Genomic DNA, 18,850 nt, shown 5'->3' with positions numbered 1-18,850 from the left:
TGCCTCTTTAACAATATGGTTCCACTTCCTGTTACTTCTTTAACAATATGGTTCCACTTCCTGTTGCCTCTTTAACAATATGGTTCCACTTCCTGTTACCTCTTTAACAATATGGTTCCACTTCCTGTTGCCTCTTTAACAATATGGTTCCACTTCCTGTTGCCTCTTTAACAATATGGTTCCACTTCCTGTTACTTCTTTAACAATATGGTTCCACTTCCTGTTGCCTCTTTAACAATATGGTTCCACTTCCGGTTACCTCTTTAACAATATGGTTCCACTTCCTGTTGCCTCTTTAACAATATGGTTCCACTTCCTGTTGCCTCTTTAACAATATGGTTCCACTTCCTATTGCCTCTTTAACAATATGGTTCCACTTCCTGTTACCTCTTTAACAATATGGTTCCACTTCCTGTTGCCTCTTTAATAATATGGTTCCACTTCCTATTGCCTCTTTAACTATATGTTTCCACTTCCTGTTGCCTCTTTAACAATATGGTTCCACTTCCTGTTACCTCTAACAATATTGTTCCACTTCCTGCTGCCATTTTAACAATATGGCTACCGGAAGTAAACAGAAAAAAGCTAATCTAGCTAAAGGTAAAAGAATGACCGAATTTTGGCTGCCTCTTTATCTTACGGTTTACTAATATATATCTAGCTTTACATTTCAGGTGGAAATCCACTTTAATTTTTAGTTATTGTAGACATTTATTACTTGACTGGTACATCTGATAGTAGAAAAAAAAACATTTCTACAATTTCTTAAATTTAATGGGATTGTTCCATAAGCAACATATCACCGATCCACCATTAGATGATACAGTCGCTAAAACCCCCACCGATCGCGAGAAAAATAGGCCCAAAGTCTCCTGTGTGTATGAATCATTAGTGAGCATGTGCGACCACTGCCATATTTGGTTATCAGGAGTGGTGGTCGCACATGCTTAATAGTATTTCGTTCACACAGATCCCCATTTTCTTGTAATCAACGAGGGAGGGGGGCTGCATTCGGTACCCCAAGATTACCCATTTATCACCTATATTGTGATTACACGATGAATGTTGTTTACTGGACGACCCCTTTAACACACAGAATAATTTTATAACTACAATGAAAATAGAATGGTTGTTTGTGTTTTTCGTGTGTTTTATTCCGGTAGTTCCTGATCCTGTGGCTCCTCCCAGCTGTTGTAATCTGAATATTGGGAGTTGTAGTGCTGCAGCAGCTGGAGCCGCACGTCTGCTACCAAATCTTTACTCCGGGAATGTGGAACTTCAGGTCAGATTGTAAGGCCACATTCACATGATTGCTTTTGTGATTAGATAGACTTAATAATTTTTTTTATTTTCTTAAAGGACTGGTTCAGGGACTTTTTTATTATTTATTTTTAATTTTATTGCTTGGATTTATGTCTAAAAATTAATTACATTCAATTAAGGACAACCTCTATGAGTCACAGTACATAGACTGCAGAATGACAGAAACAGCTGTATTTACTTATGGCCTCAAGTTTTCATTGAACATTTTTGTACTGTGGATTCATAGTGGATGTAGAAAACAGTCTGCAGAATAAGCTAACAGGGAATCGTTCAGCGAGTTCGCTCTCTGGCCAGTAGTTCTCATTTCTCTTCTCCTGATCCATCTATAAAGCTGATTTGACCAAATTACAGTTCATTTATCCTCTGGTCCTTGAAAGAAAAAAAAAAATCTTAGAAGACCAATCAGGAGAAGAAAGATGAGAGCTGGAGGAAGGGGAGGGTGGAGAGGCTGCGGGCCGGAGGGTGGAGAGGCTGCGGGCCGGAGGGTGGAGAGGCTGCGGGCCGGAGGGTGGAGAGGCTGCGGGCCGGAGGGTGGAGAGGCTGCGGGCCGGAGGGTGGAGAGGCTGCGGGCCGGAGGGTGGAGAGGCTGCGGGCCGGAGGGTGGAGAGGCTGCGGGCCGGAGGGTGGAGAGGCTGCGGGCCGGAGGGTGGAGAGGCTGCGGGCCGGAGGGTGGAGAGGCTGCGGGCCGGAGGGTGGAGAGGCTGCGGGCCGGAGGGTGGAGAGGCTGCGGGCCGGAGGGTGGAGAGGCTGCGGGCCGGAGGGTGGAGAGGCTGCGGGCCGGAGGGTGGAGAGGCTGCGGGCTGGAGGGTGGAGAGGCTGCGGGCCGGAGGGTGGAGAGGCTGCGGGCCGGAGGGTGGAGAGGCTGCGGGCCGGAGGGTGGAGAGGCTGCGGGCCTGAGGGTGGAGAGGCTGCGGGCCTGAGGGTGGAGAGGCTGCGGGCCTGAGGGTGGAGAGGCTGCGGGCCTGAGGGTGGAGAGGCTGCGGGCCTGAGGGTGGAGAGGCTGCGGGCCTGAGGGTGGAGAGGCTGCGGGCCTGAGGGTGGAGAGGCTGCGGGCCTGAGGGTGGAGAGGCTGCGGGCCTGAGGGTGGAGAGGCTGCGGGCCTGAGGGTGGAGAGGCTGCGGGCCTGAGGGTGGAGAGGCTGCGGGCCTGAGGGTGGAGAGGCTGCGGGCCTGAGGGTGGAGAGGCTGCGGGCCTGAGGGTGGAGAGGCTGCGGGCCTGAGGGTGGAGAGGCTGCGGGCCTGAGGGTGGAGAGGCTGCGGGCCTGAGGGTGGAGAGGCTGCGGGCCTGAGGGTGGAGAGGCTGCGGGCCTGAGGGTGGAGAGGCTGCGGGCCTGAGGGTGGAGAGGCTGCGGGCCTGAGGGTGGAGAGGCTGCGGGCCTGAGGGTGGAGAGGCTGCGGGCCTGAGGGTGGAGAGGCTGCGGGCCTGAGGGTGGAGAGGCTGCGGGCCTGAGGGTGGAGAGGCTGCGGGCCTGAGGGTGGAGAGGCGGCGGGCCTGAGGGTGGAGAGGCGGCGGGCCGGAAAGCGAGCTCATTCTACAGTCTGTTTTGTTTTTCCTTGTTTTGTTTTTTTTTTTTACATCCCTCTTGTGAATTGGTCAGTGAGCTCGCTCTCTGCCCTGTAGTTCTCATCTGTATTGTTCTCAACCATCTTCTAAGCTGATTTGACCGGAAGAAAGTAAAATTTTCTTCTGGTCATAAAATATAATATTATGATCGGAAGACAGATGAACTCAAATCAGCTAAGAAGATGGTTGCGGAGAATAGAGATGAGAGGTACAGGGCAGGGAGCGGGCTCACTGACCAATTCACTGCTAGCTCATTCTGCAGCCTGCTGTGTGCTATGTACAGTAGGGTTTCGCTGAAAATTTTGGATTATTTGACTTTTACATCCTACATTATAAAAAAAATGATTTTCAGTCCCAATGTATTTAAGTTAAAAAAATAAAAAAAGTGTGATTCTGTGTCCTGTGAACTTGTCGCTTGTTTTCCCATTTTCTCTCTTTCGGTGGAATGTAACTTATTGCAGTTTATTTAAGACACAAATGACTTGTTTATAATTAATTAAAAAAAAAAAAACTTGTTTAAATTACAGTAGTTGCTGGATGTGTTATTGTCCTTTTCAATTGTTCTCACCAACTCATCTGCACATCCGCATTCGGGCTCCGGCACGGCCGGCTGGCATCCTGCACCGGGCTCCCGCGCGGCCGGTTGGCATCCTGCATCGGGCTCCCGCGCGGCCGGTTGGCATCCTGCATCGGGCTCCTGCGCGGCCGGCTGGCATCCTGCACCGGGCTCCTGCGCGGCCGGCTGGCATCCTGCACCGGGCTCCTGCGCGGCCGGCTGGCATCCTGCACCGGGCTCCTGCGCGGCCGGCTGGCATCCTGCACCGGGCTCCTGCGCGGCCGGCTGGCATCCTGCACCGGGCTACAGATGTGGAGCTATTATGGCAGCACTGAAGTGACCAGCGTGCACTGAACCATCTTCCTCACATCCGGAGGAGGAAAACCCATCCTGGTGAGGACAGGTGTCATTCTCCCATTCACCAGCAGAAGACAAGACACAACATTATGTAACAATTCACCTTAAGTTACCTTACACTGGATGATTCTTCTCGCTCACATGCAAAGATCTCATAGACACAACACATCTACATAACCACGGACGGGCGGATTAGGAGCAGTCCGATGTGTCATGTGACAGGTCTGATCCTCTTTTGATAAGTCATGTGATTAACGCACAGGTACAGCAAAATGAGAAAGGCAAGAATACCAAAATTCTTGTTCCCTTATGTACCGCGCTGTACATAATTGAGCCGGGGGGGTCATTTTCCAAAGGGGCCACATGAGAGACTGTGGTGTGGAGGCCGAACCAAAAAGCTGAAAGTAATTCTGCTCAATATTAACACATTATAATTGTTTTGTGTTAATGATTGTATCATTTAATATTGAGCAGAATTAAATATGCTGACACCCCCTATACACATTGTGAGCCCATATACAGCCCGCCCCCTATATATAGTATGAGCCCACACAGTACCCCCTATATATATTATGAGCCCACACCGTACCCCTATATACAGTATGAGCCCACATAGCCCCCCCTTATATAACAGCATGTGCTCACACAGCACCTCCTATATACAGTATGAGCCTACACACAGCACCCCTATATACAGCATTAATCCCCAAGTAGCCCCTATATACAGTATCAGGACCGGCTCCAGGTTTTTGTGGGCCCTGGGTGAAAGAGTCTCAGTGGGCCCCATCCACACATAGACATGCACAGATACATACAGGCATACGTACACATATATATTTAAAGAGAAATTCACAAAAACACATATAAACAGACATAAGTCTATACACAGTCATATACACTGACATACATACCGAAGATACAGATCATACATGCACACACAGACACATTAGAGATATTTCTAATATTGGGAAGCCGGCAACAGCCTCATTCCCCTCCCCGCTTGTCTCCATCCAGCTCCTCCTGGGCATGTGTCTGTGCCACGCTGATTGGTGGCAGTCACTAACAGACATACACATTACTAGGGCGGCATAGATATTACTGAGGAAAGGGGTATACAGCAATGGGGGGCATACAGCTCTAGAGGGGGCAGTGGCTCTGGGGTGGGGGGACAAACAGCTCTGACATGGGGGTTACATGCAGCTCTGGGGGTATACAGCTCTGGAGTGGGGGGGACATACAGCACTGGAGTGGGGGACATACAGCTCTGAGGGGGTAAACAACTCGGGAGTATAGTAGTATGCAGCCACCATATTCCTCCATATAGTATTATGTAGCCCCCATGTAGCATTATGCAGCGCCCATATGGCACTCTGCAGCACCCATATAACATTAAGCAGTCCCCATATAGCATTAGGCATCCTAATGTAGTATACAGCCCCTATAGCACAATGCAGACCCAAATAGCATTAGGCACCCTCATGTAGTGCACAGCCCCTATATAGTACAGTGCAGACCCAGATAGCATTAGGCCCCTTCATGTAGGATACAGCCCCATATAGCACAGTACAGACCTAGATAGCATTAGACACCTTCATGTAGTATGCAGCCCCCATGGTCATCTGGCCACAGTGATTAATACATACTCACTTTTCCTTGTTTCCCTAATGCTCCGGACTCCTTGGCGCATCCACTGCTGTCGCTCTGACCTCACTGCAGGCGCACAGTGTTGACATCACCACGCTCCGCTGCAGAGCTGTCAGAGCGCCGACAGTCACAGCGGGGAGAATGATGAGAGGGAGTGCGCTGCTCCCTCCCTCATCATTGCTTTCAATTGTATCGGCAACTGCGATGCCAATACAATTAAAAGCGCGATCCTCTGCGGGGGGGAGGCTGGTGACAGTGTGGGCACCGGGCCCCTCTGAGTAGCGGTACGCCACTCCTGCCACCGCGAGTGGCCCCGCCGGCATCCCAGGGCCCCAGCATTTCACCGGGTTTGCTGGGTGCTGACGCCGGCCCTGGTCGCACAAGCTCGTGGAGGCCACACACAATACTGAGCTTCATTTTGACTTATCACTTTCATTTTGTCTTGTTTTGATTTTCATTTTGACTTGTTTCCACTTTAATTTTGTGTGTGTCTTTAAATCCAGGCCTCCATTGGTTAAAACATTTGATTTCCATTGATGATTTTTGTGTGATTTTGTTGTCTGCACATTCAACCTTGTACAGAACAAAGTATTCAATGAGAATATTTCAATCATTCAGATCTAGGATGTGTTATTTGAGTGTTCCCTTATATACTGTGCAAAAGATATAGGCAGGTGTGGGTCAGAAATGCCGCCCAGTGAGAAGCTTTCAAAATTAAAAAGTTAATAGTTTATTTTTATCAATTAAAATATTTTACAGTACAGCAAAGTGGATGGGATTCATAGAAATCTCATGTCCACTGCGCTTCTTTCTCACGCTGCGTGCACTGAGTGCGGTGCGTTTCCAATCCGCAGCATGGTCGTTTCTCTTGCGGGAACGCTCAGTTTTCTGTGCAGATTTTCCCCATAGACTTGCCTTAGATGTAGAAATTCAGCAGGTAAATGACACACGTGTTTTTGGTGCGTCTACAAGGCGGCAACTCATCAAAAACACATAATCCACACATAAGATTGTCAAAACTGGGAAGTTTCAAAGACAAAACAGTTTTATTTAAAGAATGACACCAAACAGACAAAAAACGCAAATAAACCAAGGTGTGGAGATGGAGCAGAAATTCTGCAGCGTCAGAAACTGAACGGATCCTGATGGTGGATCTGGGATCGTAGCTTTAGATATTTGGAAGAACTGAGATCCTTCAAAAACTGTGAATCTGGGCAGAAGTGATGAAGACAGAAGATGGTCACCAAGTATTGATGGGATTTATGTTTCTGTTTGGTTAATTGATAAACACACACATTTTCCCCACTTTTTCCCTTAGAAGAACAATTGAAGTAAAGATTCAACCTCTCAGATAAACTTTAGAACTTGAAATCAGTTAACTGGTTGGATGTTTTGGGCACCTACTTTTGCTTTTTTATAATCTGCCCATCACAATATGATCAATAGTCATATTGATGACATAGCCCCATGTAAGGTCTCAGGCAGTGAGGTGGCTTGGTGGTCTGTGCCGTAGATGTCCAGTCCTGGGGTTCTTGGTTCCAGTCTGACCAAGGAGATTTCTCCTCTCGGGAATTGAAATCAGTTACTGCAAAGGGTCCCTGCTCCTCTTTTTCAAGACCTTCCTATGGGTGCTGGAAGTCATATCAATGACTTAGGCAGAAGTGTAAGCCCTTAGGTGGTGAGGTGGCTCACTGGTTTGTTCTCTTAATGTGCAATGTCATGGTCCTTGGTTCAATGCTGACCCAAGTAGATTCCTCCTCTCATGCCTTGAGACCAGCGACTGCAAAGGGGCCCTCCTCCTCCTTTTCATGATCTTCCCATGGGTGCTGAAAGTCATATCAATGACTTAGCCAAGTAAGTTCTCAGGTAGTGAGGTGGTTCTCTGGTTTGTCCTCTTATTGTGCAATGTTGGGGTTCTCAGTTCAATTCTGTCCAAGAAGATTCCTCTTCTCTGGGTTTGAAATCAGTGACTGCAAAGATGCAATGCTCCTCTTTTTCATGACCTTCCCATAGGTGCTGGAAGCCATATCAATGACTTAAGCGGGCTTTACACGCTGCGATATCGTTCCCACCCCCATCGTTTGTGCGACACGGGCAAATCGCTGCCCATCGCGTATCCCTGTCACACGGACTTACCTGCATAGCGATGTCGCTGTGACCGGCAAACTGTCTCCTTTCTAAGAGGGCTGTTCGTTCGGTGTCACAGCGACGTCACTAAGCGGCCGCCCAATCAAAGCGGAGGGGTGGAGATGAGCGGGACGAACATCCCACCCACCTCCTTCCTTCCTCATTGCTGGCGGGATGCAGGTAAGGTGAGATTCCTCATTCCTGCGGTGTCACACATAGCGATGTGTGCTGCTGCAGGAATGACGAACTACATCGCCCAAGCATCAGCAACGATAATTGGGAATAGGGAGGGATGTCACCGATGAGCGATTTTGAACGTTTTTGCGACTATACAAAATCGCTCATAGGTGTCACACACAACGAGACCGCTACAGCGGCTGGATGTGCGTCACAAATTCCGTGACCCCAATGAGATCGCTTTAGTGAAATCGTAGCTTGTAAAGCCACCCTTAGCCACAAGTAAGTTCTCAAACAGTGAGGTGGCTTGGTGGTCTGGGCAGTTCCTCTACAACGGTGGGGTTCTGGGTTCAAGTCTGACCAAGGATAAGGAGATTCCACCTCTCAGGAGTTGAAATCAGTGATGGCAAAAGTCCATTGTTCCACTTTTTCATGATCTTCAAATGGGTGGCTAGAGTCATATCAATGGCTCAACCAGAGGATTAGTCTTGTGTAGCATAGTAGCTCAGTGGTTAGTGCTGGTGCTTTGCAGTGTTGGTGTTCTGGGTTCAAATCCCACAATGGATGATATATGCAGTGTGTTTGTATGTTCTCTCTGTGATTGAGTTGGGTTTCCACCTGTCCTCCAGTGACCTGTGAATAGTGGGTCAATGATCGTATAGGTAGCTCATCACTGATGAGGGGCACTGCTTCTGGGGTGTGACTTGCTAGGTTGGCCTGTCCTGTCCATTGAGCAGTCAGTCTTTCCTTGCACCAGGAGATGGGTTAAAAAGAAATAAGCAAGTAAATTATTATGTCCACAAAACGCTCAGTAACTGTTTTTACAGCTCAGTTTCCATCTGAGCTGCACATTTATAGCATATCTATTGCTTTATATCTGGCTTGTATCAGTATACTCATGAAGAACCAACACACTACTAAGGATACTCGCCCAATGACCTGGCCAGACAAGCAGCGCATAGCAGCAGTGTCCCTCCTGGAGGCCACACACTTGACAAGTAACACCACAGGATTCTCGCCATTGCCCCTACCTGGATGTCTTTGGAGCACTCAAGCACAGGGAGAACATACAAACTCCTCGCAGATGTCATCCGGGGTGGGGATTCAAACCCTGGACTCCACCACTGCAAAGCACCAGCGCTGACCACTGAGCTACCATGCTGTCCTAAGGCGGTAGATTTTGTTTCTTCTATATAATGTCAATGGAAGACCCGCACATGGCTTTAATTGTGGTCTTTGGATGGATTTGAACTCTGGACCTCAGTGCTGCAAAACATCAACGATAAAACCACTGAACCACAACCTGCCATAAGAAGAACGGGTCATTTCTTATAGATAGTCCAGCACTGCCGAATCTTGAACAAACTTTAAAAGTAGCACATGCCTTCAGGAGTTAGTCTTTGTGTGATTTGAACCCTGAGCATCAGTGTTACAAAGCATTGGTGTAACCCCCTGAGCCACCATGCTGCTCATTACAGGAGGTGGTGGTTTCTTCTATATAAAGTAATATTGCGGAATATAGAACAAGAAGTCAACTAAAAATTAGAAAGTGTCATTTACTGTATACCCTTTTAGTTGTTCCCTGTGAACACATGACCTCAGCAGTGCTAACCACTGAGCTATCCTTAGTTGTATAATGTAATTTATTCTATAGTGAGAAAAGACCATGCAAACGCCTTGGTGATATGAAGGCAGGATACCAGTGCTGCACATGGTACTCACCACTGAGCCACCTTGTGGTGATATGAAGGCAGGATACCAGTGCTGCACATGGTACTCACCACTGAGGCACCTTGTGGTGATATGAAGGCAGGATACCAGTGCTGCACATGGTACTCACCACTGAGGCACCTTGTGGTGATATGAAGGCAGGATACCAGTGCTGCACATGGTACTCACCACTGAGCCACCTTGTGGTGATATGAAGGCAGGATACCAGTGCTGCACATGGTACTCACCACTGAGCCACCTTGTGGTGATATGAAGGCAGGATACCAGTGCTGCACATGGTACTCACCACTGAGCCGCCTTGTGGTGATATGAAGGCAGGATACCAGTGCTGCACATGGTACTCACCACTGAGCCGCCTTGTGGTGATATGAAGGCAGGATACCAGTGCTGCACATGGTACTCACCACTGAGCCACCTTGTGGTGATATGAAGGCAGGATACCAGTGCTGCACATGGTACTCACCACTGAGCCACCTTGTGGTGAGATGAAGTCAGGATACCAGTGCTGCACATGGTACTCACCACTGAGGCACCTTGTGGTGATATGAAGGCAGGATACCAGTGCTGCACATGGTACTCACCACTGAGCCGCCTTGTGGTGATATGAAGGCAGGATACCAGTGCTGCACATGGTATTCACCACTGAGCCACCTTGCGGTGATATGAAGGCAGGATACCAGTGCTGCACATGGTACTCACCACTGAGCCACCTTGTGGTGATATGAAGGCAGGATACCAGTGCTGCACATGGTACTCACCACTGAGCCACCTTGTGGTGAGATGAAGCCAGAGTCCCCACACTGCAAAGTTACAGTAGTAGCTACTAAGCCACCATAAGTAGGTAATTTTTGCATCTTTCATATAATGTCAAAAAAATAGCCACATTTGCTTTTAGTTGTTGTCCTTGGTGGAATTAGAACCCAGGACCCCAGTACTGCAAAAGAAAAATCAGCACTAACCACTGAGCCACCATGTTGTCATTGGCAGGTGGTATATTTCTGTATAATGCAGAATTGCACAGATGGAACAAGTAGCTAAACCAGCACATGTTGTAATTTTTTTTTCCACTTTTCAAAAATAACATGATTTTAGATATTGTTGAGGTTAAAACCCAGGACCTCAGGGCTACAAAGTAACAGCACTAAACACTCAGCCACCCGTGCACAGAGAAACAATCCATCAAACCATTGCATGTATCCTCTACCAAAAGTGTAAAAAACTCCAAAATTAAATACCTCCCCCATTCACAAAGGAACAAGGTTTAAAAACAGAAAGAAGACCCAAGTCTACCAACTATAACATCTTTGCAGATATTGTTCTTTGTGAGATTTGAACCCTGGGCCTCAGTACTGTAAAGCATCAATACTCACCACTGAGCCACCGCATATGTAAACTGTGTAGTTTCTTCTACAAATAAATAACCTATTTGGCTTTTAGTTGCAGTTACTGAAGAGATCTGAATCCAGGACGTCACTGCTGAAGAACATGAGTGCGGAGGACTGAGCCATAATGCCGTGTAGGAAGACGTGTGCCATTTTCCTTTACATAGCACAAGTGAAGAAACCACTGCCGGTCCAAAAATCAACAATATCCCATCCCCACCTCCCCCCCAAAAAAAAAAATGGTTTAATATATTAATTCAAAGCCATTTCTTCTACACAATGCAGAAGGAATAACCAAACAAAATTTTAGTTTTGTCCTTAGTGAGATTTGGACCCAGGACCACTGTGCTACAAACAACAGGAGAATAAACCACTGAGCTGGGAAGACGTCTGCTCTTCTTTCGATTGCAATATATAGTTACAACATCACAAGTATAAAAATAATTCTTTTTTTTTTTCCAAAAGTGGATTGGAAAGGATTCCGTCAGCACAGAGAGACTGACCAAACCGAGCACAGGCACTCAGTGCCTCATGCCGCGGCTAATGAGGTAAATGCCTCCCCATCTGCTTGTTGTCCATCTAATCCCTGCCTTTCTCTTGTTCTATGAAGCCAGAGCTGTCAATCAAAGAAGGGGTGGGGGGGAAAGGGTTAGAGACAGATGGATGACAAGCAGGGAGGATGGTGTCATTAATGATTGGCAGCACCATGATGCGTAAGTGCCTGTACTGGGTTTGAACAGTCATCCTGTGCTGACACACATGAAGTGACAGGACAGGGAGGCCTCTGGCTGTGTAGTCGTGGCAGCACTGTATTCAAGGCGCATCCCTGGCTTCATCACCTCTTTAATGTTGAGAGAGTGTATGTCGGTGTCTTCATCGGCCGATGCACAAAAAGGCTGCAGGCAAAAGTCCAGATGCAATAAAAACGACATTTATTCTCAAAGATAAAACACTCCGGTCAGCGGATTCCGGCAATATTAGTGGAGCTGGGGACAACCTGCCCAAACGCACCCTCTGGTGGGGATATGCCCAAAGTACTCTACTTCCTCCGGGCTCCCACTCTTCAGCCAAGCATACACCGGACCCACACCGGCAGAATAGGCTCTGAGGTTGCGTCCACCTCCTGATCTCCGGTGTCCCTTGATGGTCCGCTCACACAATCGCACTTGCCGCTGCAGATGCTCACTCTCCGCTGACCCGGATCTTTCTGTCTCACACACATTCAGACCTTGCCTAGCAATCCGGCCGACTCCTCCTCCCCGGTGGCAACAGCCGTCCCACCCGGCCACTAGGGGGTGCCCTAACACATCATAGAACAATAGTAAAACATTTTTAATAACAACAGTGCCGGGTTATCTATGCTAGACTAGTAGGGGGTAGGCCCACCCACTACATGCCTCCCCTCTTAAAATCCGAGCCTCCCGGCAAGGCTCTTAAACACATAAAAACATAAACACATAAAAACCTTTCGGTTCAGTCCTCAACAGCGGCACCAGTTCAGCGGCGCTCCCGGTCTTGAGGGGCGCTTGATGGCGCAACAGCGCTCCCGGTCTCTGGATAGCGCCCGGAGGCTCAACAGCGCTCCCGGTCTTAGATGGGTGCCCGGAGGCTTCAGTAGCGCTCCCGGTCTTCGCTGGAGGTGCCCGGAGGCTTCAAGAGCGCTCCCGGTCTTTGCTGGGGGCAACAGGCCCGTAAAACTTTACAACAACAGAGGAACTTTCTGCCGGTCTGGAACAACACCGGTCTCGGCAAGTGCTGGAGGCAACAACTTACTCTGGGGGCCAGGCTCTCTTCCATTCTTCCGCTTGAGCCTGGATGTAGGCCCCCAGAGTTTGTCCCGGTTGGCGGCGGATTCGCCTGAAAGACACCGGGGCGTAGGACGGTTCCTCCGGCACAGCTGCTGCAGCTCCTCTTGGCGGTGACGGTGTTCCTGCCCGGGATGGTGGTGGTGCATCCAGCATAATGACCGGCTTATTAGTCACGTTTTGGGTCACCGCTACCACGGCTGGGAACTTCTCCGGATCAGGAGCCGGTTCCCTCACTGCTTCCGGGGCAGCAGCCAGGACGCGCTGGGGCTGAGGAGGCGCGGGCGGGAGCGGTTTGGCATGACTCCGGCGCCGCTCTTGCTGCTCCTCCCACTCTATCTCCTCCTGCCACTGCTCCGCTTCCCGGGTGGTTGGCATGCGGGAGACGCAGACGGCAAACAGGCCGCGGCTACCGGCATCCGGCAGAAAGGTGACTTTTTCGCCCGGCCAAAGGGTGTGAAGTCGCTTAGGGAGTCCTTCGACGTCGAGATGAACCCGGTTATAAAAATAATCATCCCCGGTCTCTACTTCTCGGATGAAGCCGTATCCCTCTTGCTGATTAAACTTGACTACCACCCCGGTCACAAACTGCTGGGCTAACTTCTCGCCACCGGAACCGAACAGCATTTCCCGGGCAACAGTCTCAGCCAGGAGCCGTTCTTGGACGGGGTCAGGCTTCGGGGGCGGAACACTGGGGCGCGACTCCTCCGGTGAGACGATGACTGGATCCCAGAAGAAGCCCAGGTGATCTTTCTCCAAGCGCTCAGCAAACTCCTCAGCCGGCTCCGGCACAAATGGGGAAGCGGCGGCGTTAAGCTGCGGGGTCTCCCATGGGAAAACAGCAACCCCCGGACGGCTTGGCATGGGCGGGGTAGCATAGGTCGCCTTCACCTCTGTGATGGTGCTCCCGGTTTGAGCATCCCATGAGGTCTTCCAGGAAACTTTGTCTGGCCTCGTAGAACCTCCCGGTCCAATGGGAAGGTCCGCTATCGCGGCCTCGCTAGCAGGGGCGAACCGAGGTCGGCCTCGACCGAGGCTGATGAGGGCCATCGTCGTCGCCAACTCCGCAGGTTGCCCAAAGTTCTCCATCTCGGTTTCCGACAGAATCGCTATTAATGGCGGTGGTGTCGACGCCGAGGCTGGAGGAAGTGGAGGCGGGTCTTCGTTTCCCGCTCTTAAACGGACTCCACCCCCAGCCTCACGCATCATCTTGACTCCTCCGCTGAGGTACTTCTTTTTCCTTTTCTTCTTCCGTGCCCTGGAGCTGGCGCCTCCCCTCTTTGGGCGGAGTACTCCATGCTTTCTCTTCAGCACCGGCCAGCCCCAGGCTCTTCTTTCGGCGCCAATTTTCCGCGCCTTTTCTGTTTCTTCACAGACGTCGGCCATCTTGCCGCCATCTTGTGCCCGGTCCAACGCCTTGGGCACTTCTTCCTCCCACCATGGGACTGGGAATCTTCTTTCATAGTCCGAATTCCGTGCTTCAGGCACTACTTGGTCTTCAGACTCCTGGTTCTCCGGCAAGGGACTCGTATCCTGCCGACTACGCCACTTGAAGTGACAGGACAGGGAGGCCTCTGGCTGTGTAGTCGTGGCAGCACTGTATTCAAGGCGCATCCCTGGCTTCATCACCTCTTTAATGTTGAGAGAGTGTATGTCGGTGTCTTCATCGGCCGATGCACAAAAAGGCTGCAGGCAAAAGTCCAGATGCAATAAAAACGACATTTATTCTCAAAGATAAAACACTCCGGTCAGCGGATTCCGGCAATATTAGTGGAGCTGGGGACAACCTGCCCAAACGCACCCTCTGGTGGGGATATGCCCAAAGTACTCTACTTCCTCCGGGCTCCCACTCTTCAGCCAAGCATACACCGGACCCACACCGGCAGAATAGGCTCTGAGGTTGCGTCCACCTCCTGATCTCCGGTGTCCCTTGATGGTCCGCTCACACAATCGCACTTGCCGCTGCAGATGCTCACTCTCCGCTGACCCGGATCTTTCTGTCTCACACACATTCAGACCTTGCCTAGCAATCCGGCCGACTCCTCCTCCCCGGTGGCAACAGCCGTCCCACCCGGCCACTAGGGGGTGCCCTAACACATCATAGAACAATAGTAAAACATTTTTAATAACAACAGTGCCGGGTTATCTATGCTAGACTAGTAGGGGGTAGGCCCACCCACTACACACATACACACCTTAAAAGGGAACCTGTGATCTACTCACTTATGGTGCTGGTCCAGGCTGATGAGTGTCGCCGTCCTCTACTAGCTTCGTGTGGATGACACGTTCTATATCGTCCACACAGTATCCTCCATTGCGCTCCTGCGCACTTCTTTCTGCCATGCTGAGGGCAGATCAAAGTGTACTGTAATGCACATGTGTGGGTAGTCTATGGTCATTCCCTGCACCTGCGCATTACAGTGCTTTCTTATGCCTGCAGCAGAGCAGAGAGAAGTGCGCGTGCGCAGGAGGACAATGGAGGACGCTGTGTGGCTGATTGTCTATGCAGAAGAGAAAAAAGTGTCACTCACCATCGCCTTTCATAAAAATCCACTTTATTGAAGAAGGTGCATTAAAATCATGTGGAAGAGTAACCGGGTGCAGGCACGCAGGAGGACGGTGGCCGTTTCACACAACCTGCGCGTCTACGGGTCCTTGAACACTTTGTGGCTAATATAGAATGCGTCATCCACATGAAGCAAGAAGGAGGCAGTGATTGCAAGGGAAGGGGTGCTGGGTCAAGACCAGCAACGCCTATCAGACCGGACCACCCTCCAGGTGAGTAGGTGACGAGTTCCTTTTAAAGGGAAAGGCAGCACTGAGTGGCTTTGGTCAGAGTACTGATGTCCTCATTGCTGAGAAATTCAGGCGGACAATTGTCCATCGTGCAATACCATCAGGAAGGTGTCCGACTGCCTGTAAGTTTAGGGTCATTGTCCTGCTACACTGACTGGAGTCATTGTCATTAAGAACCATCTTCACCATAAAGAACAAGGAATCCTGGAGGTGATGATCCGGCCCCAAAGAGTCCTGATCTCATCATCCCATCTGGGATCAAGAGACCGAAGGGTCAGCGCAAGTCTCATATACAGATCTGTCATTAGTAATGATGGGTGAGCAGTACAAGGCTCACTGCTTGTGTCGAGCAGGTCAGATGCTCAGCTCAAGTACCAAGTATAATGGAAGTCAATGATTGGGCTGTTTGGCCCTACTACATACCGCCAGACATACAGTATTTCCAGTGGGGGGGCAGAGTTATTTTGGGGGCACAACATGCAAAAATGTTTTACCCCCAGAGAGCAAGAGACTGCAAGTTGCTCACTGTGGTGCCTTCTCCAATCATTCGGTGAAGCAAGCCGACAATTTGTGTTCGATGTTTCATGAACGACATATCTGAGCACCCGCGATAGTCAGCCGAGCACCCCAAGTAACCTGATGCTTGAACAAGTACCGAGCACGCTCACCTATCATTAATGGTCAGTTCTCCAAGATGTTAGACGGAAAAAAATCACTGCAGAGATGCCTCAAAATATGAAACAGGTGACAAGTGGTTCTGGGGGAATTGAGGCTTTACTTTTTAGAGAATTAAATAAAATAGAAAAAAAATATGTAATCTCTTGCCATGGATTTCTTATGCGTTGCCTAGTTTCCACCCACGCTCCAGTCATACTGATCGGGAATCTAGATTGTGAAATTTGTGTTGACCCAAGGGATGCCGCTCCAGCTTCAGGAACGTCACAGGACCTTCTTCTGTATATTTGGCAACAGGTATGTTAGTTTTTATTATCGTGACGCCACTCACGGTTTGCGGTCAGGGATATGGGTGACCGCCACTGCAGATTTAACGAGGAGTCTGGGGCTGATGGGGTCTGCAGTCAGATGGTGTGGCCTCCCGTGAGTGAGGCTGGCCCCAGGGGCTTGGGTGAGCAGGGTAGCAGGTCCCAAAATAATTCAGGCAGAGTCCAACAGTCTTTTAACTGATTTTTACTCGCTTCAAGATGTTTCTGTGAGCTGACCCGGGCGATGCTTCCATCAACCAGGTGAAACCAGGTGTCCTTTGGGCAAGTCTGAGGGTGACAATTAGCTCGCCTTCCTAGCACTTCTATTTTCTCCTAGCAACCGGCGCGCTCCACTACCAGACTGGCCCTCCTCTCTTTCCTTACAGCCTCTGCACTTTAGCTTCCAGCCCCTCGGCTACACTTCTTGAGAAGAATTGAAGGCTAGCCCTCCTCTGGAGACTACCCAAGGGTCCCCTCTAAAGGTGTGGGAGACCTGGTTGCTATGTGTCTGTGCGTACACACCTCATTCTGGCCTTTAGGATTAGCTGGAAGTACTGTCCCAGCATGGGTGCAGTACTCAGTGGTGCCTGACCAGGTCAGGGGCGCCACAAATTCCAATGGGGACAGCGATGCCTGTAAGTGCTGTGGAATATGATGGTGCTACGACAAGTTACATCAATAGTGCATCTTTTGGGATTTGATTTTTTTTTTTGTTCACTAAAAAAAAAAAAAAAATCTTACAAGCTTTTGCTCAGTTTTGTATACACATTGTGTTGTTCTACAGGACACCTCAAATTTAGAAAGAATATAGGGGGAAAAAAAAATTCAAAATATAGCCCTGGTGGTGTAGAAGATTTAATATCACAAATGTTAATGCATAAGTTTAGAGTAGGTGATCTCTGCAGCAATTATATTCACACGACTCCTTGCAGCACAAACACTGCTGTCTGCACACACACAAAAAAAAGATCTATAAAAATTGGAAGGTACATTGTCCCAAACATCTTTGAGAATAACCGGAGGAGGAGAGTGGGGGGAGGAGGGGGGAAGGAGGAGGAGGAGGGGGCAGAATTATAAAACATGGAGGACCATGGTGGTTGCATTATAATATATGGAGGACTATGGTGGTGCATTATAATACATGCAGGAGTATGGGGTCAGATATAATATATGGAGGACTATGGGGTGAATTATAATACATGCAGGACTATGGGGTGAATTATAATACATGCAGGACTATGGGGTGAGATATAATACATGCAGGACTATGGTGGTGCATTATAATACATGCAGGACTATGGGGTGAGATATAATATATGGAGGACTATGGTGGTGCATTATAATACATGCAGGACTATGGTGGTGCATTATAATATATGGAGGAAGATGGGGTGAGATATAATATATGGAGGACTATGGAGTGAATTATAATACATGCAGGACTATGGGGTGAATTATAATACATGCAGGACTATGGGGTAAGAAATAGTATATGGAGGACTATGGGAGTTGTATTATAATAATTGGAGGGCTATGAGAGCTACCTTATACATGGAGGAACTATGGGAAATGCATTATAATACATGGAGGACTATGGGGAGCATTCTAATAAAATGAAGGGTTACATGGGACCCAATATACTATATGGAAGGCTACGCGGGGGCCATTATAGTATTTGGAGAACTATATATAGGAGGGGGGACAAAGACACAAGCTTGGGATGGGAACGTTTTGTGCTGATGGAAAGAGGCTCTTTCCCGCAGCACCCAGCTTTCCGATACTCTGATATGGGAAAGCTGGGTGCTGAGGGAAAGATGTACACTGTGTGCAGAATTATTAGGCAAATTAGTATTTCGATCACATGATACTTTTTGTACATGTCGTCTTACTCCAAGCTGTATAGGCTTCAGAGACAACTACCAATTAAGTAAATCAGGTGATGTGCCTCTCTGTAATGAGGAGGGGTGCAGTGTAATGACAACACCCTATATAAGGGGTGCTTAATTATTAGGCAACTTCCTTTCCTTTGGCAAAATGGGTCAGAAGAGAGATTTGACGAGCTCTGAAAAGTCCAAAATTGTGAGATGTCTTGCAGAGGGATGCAGCAGTCTTGAAATTGCCAAACTTTTGAAGCGTCATCACTAAACAACCAAGCGTTTCATGTCAAATGGCCAACAGGGTCGCAAGAAGCGTGCTGGGCAAAAAAGGCGCAAAATAACTGCCCATGAATTGAGGAAAATCAAGCGTGAAGCTGCCAAGATGCCATTTGCCACCAGTTTGGCCATATTTCAGAGCTGCAGCGTTACTGGAGTATCAAAAAGCACAAGGTGTTCCATACTCAGGGACATGGCCAAGGTAAGGAAGGCTGAAAAACCACCTCCTCTGAACAAGAAACATAAGATAAGA

Source organism: Anomaloglossus baeobatrachus, chromosome 12 (genome assembly GCF_048569485.1).
Source record: "Anomaloglossus baeobatrachus isolate aAnoBae1 chromosome 12, aAnoBae1.hap1, whole genome shotgun sequence".
Classification (NCBI taxonomy): domain Eukaryota; kingdom Metazoa; phylum Chordata; class Amphibia; order Anura; family Aromobatidae; genus Anomaloglossus; species Anomaloglossus baeobatrachus.
This window is presented reverse-complemented; position numbering follows the sequence as displayed.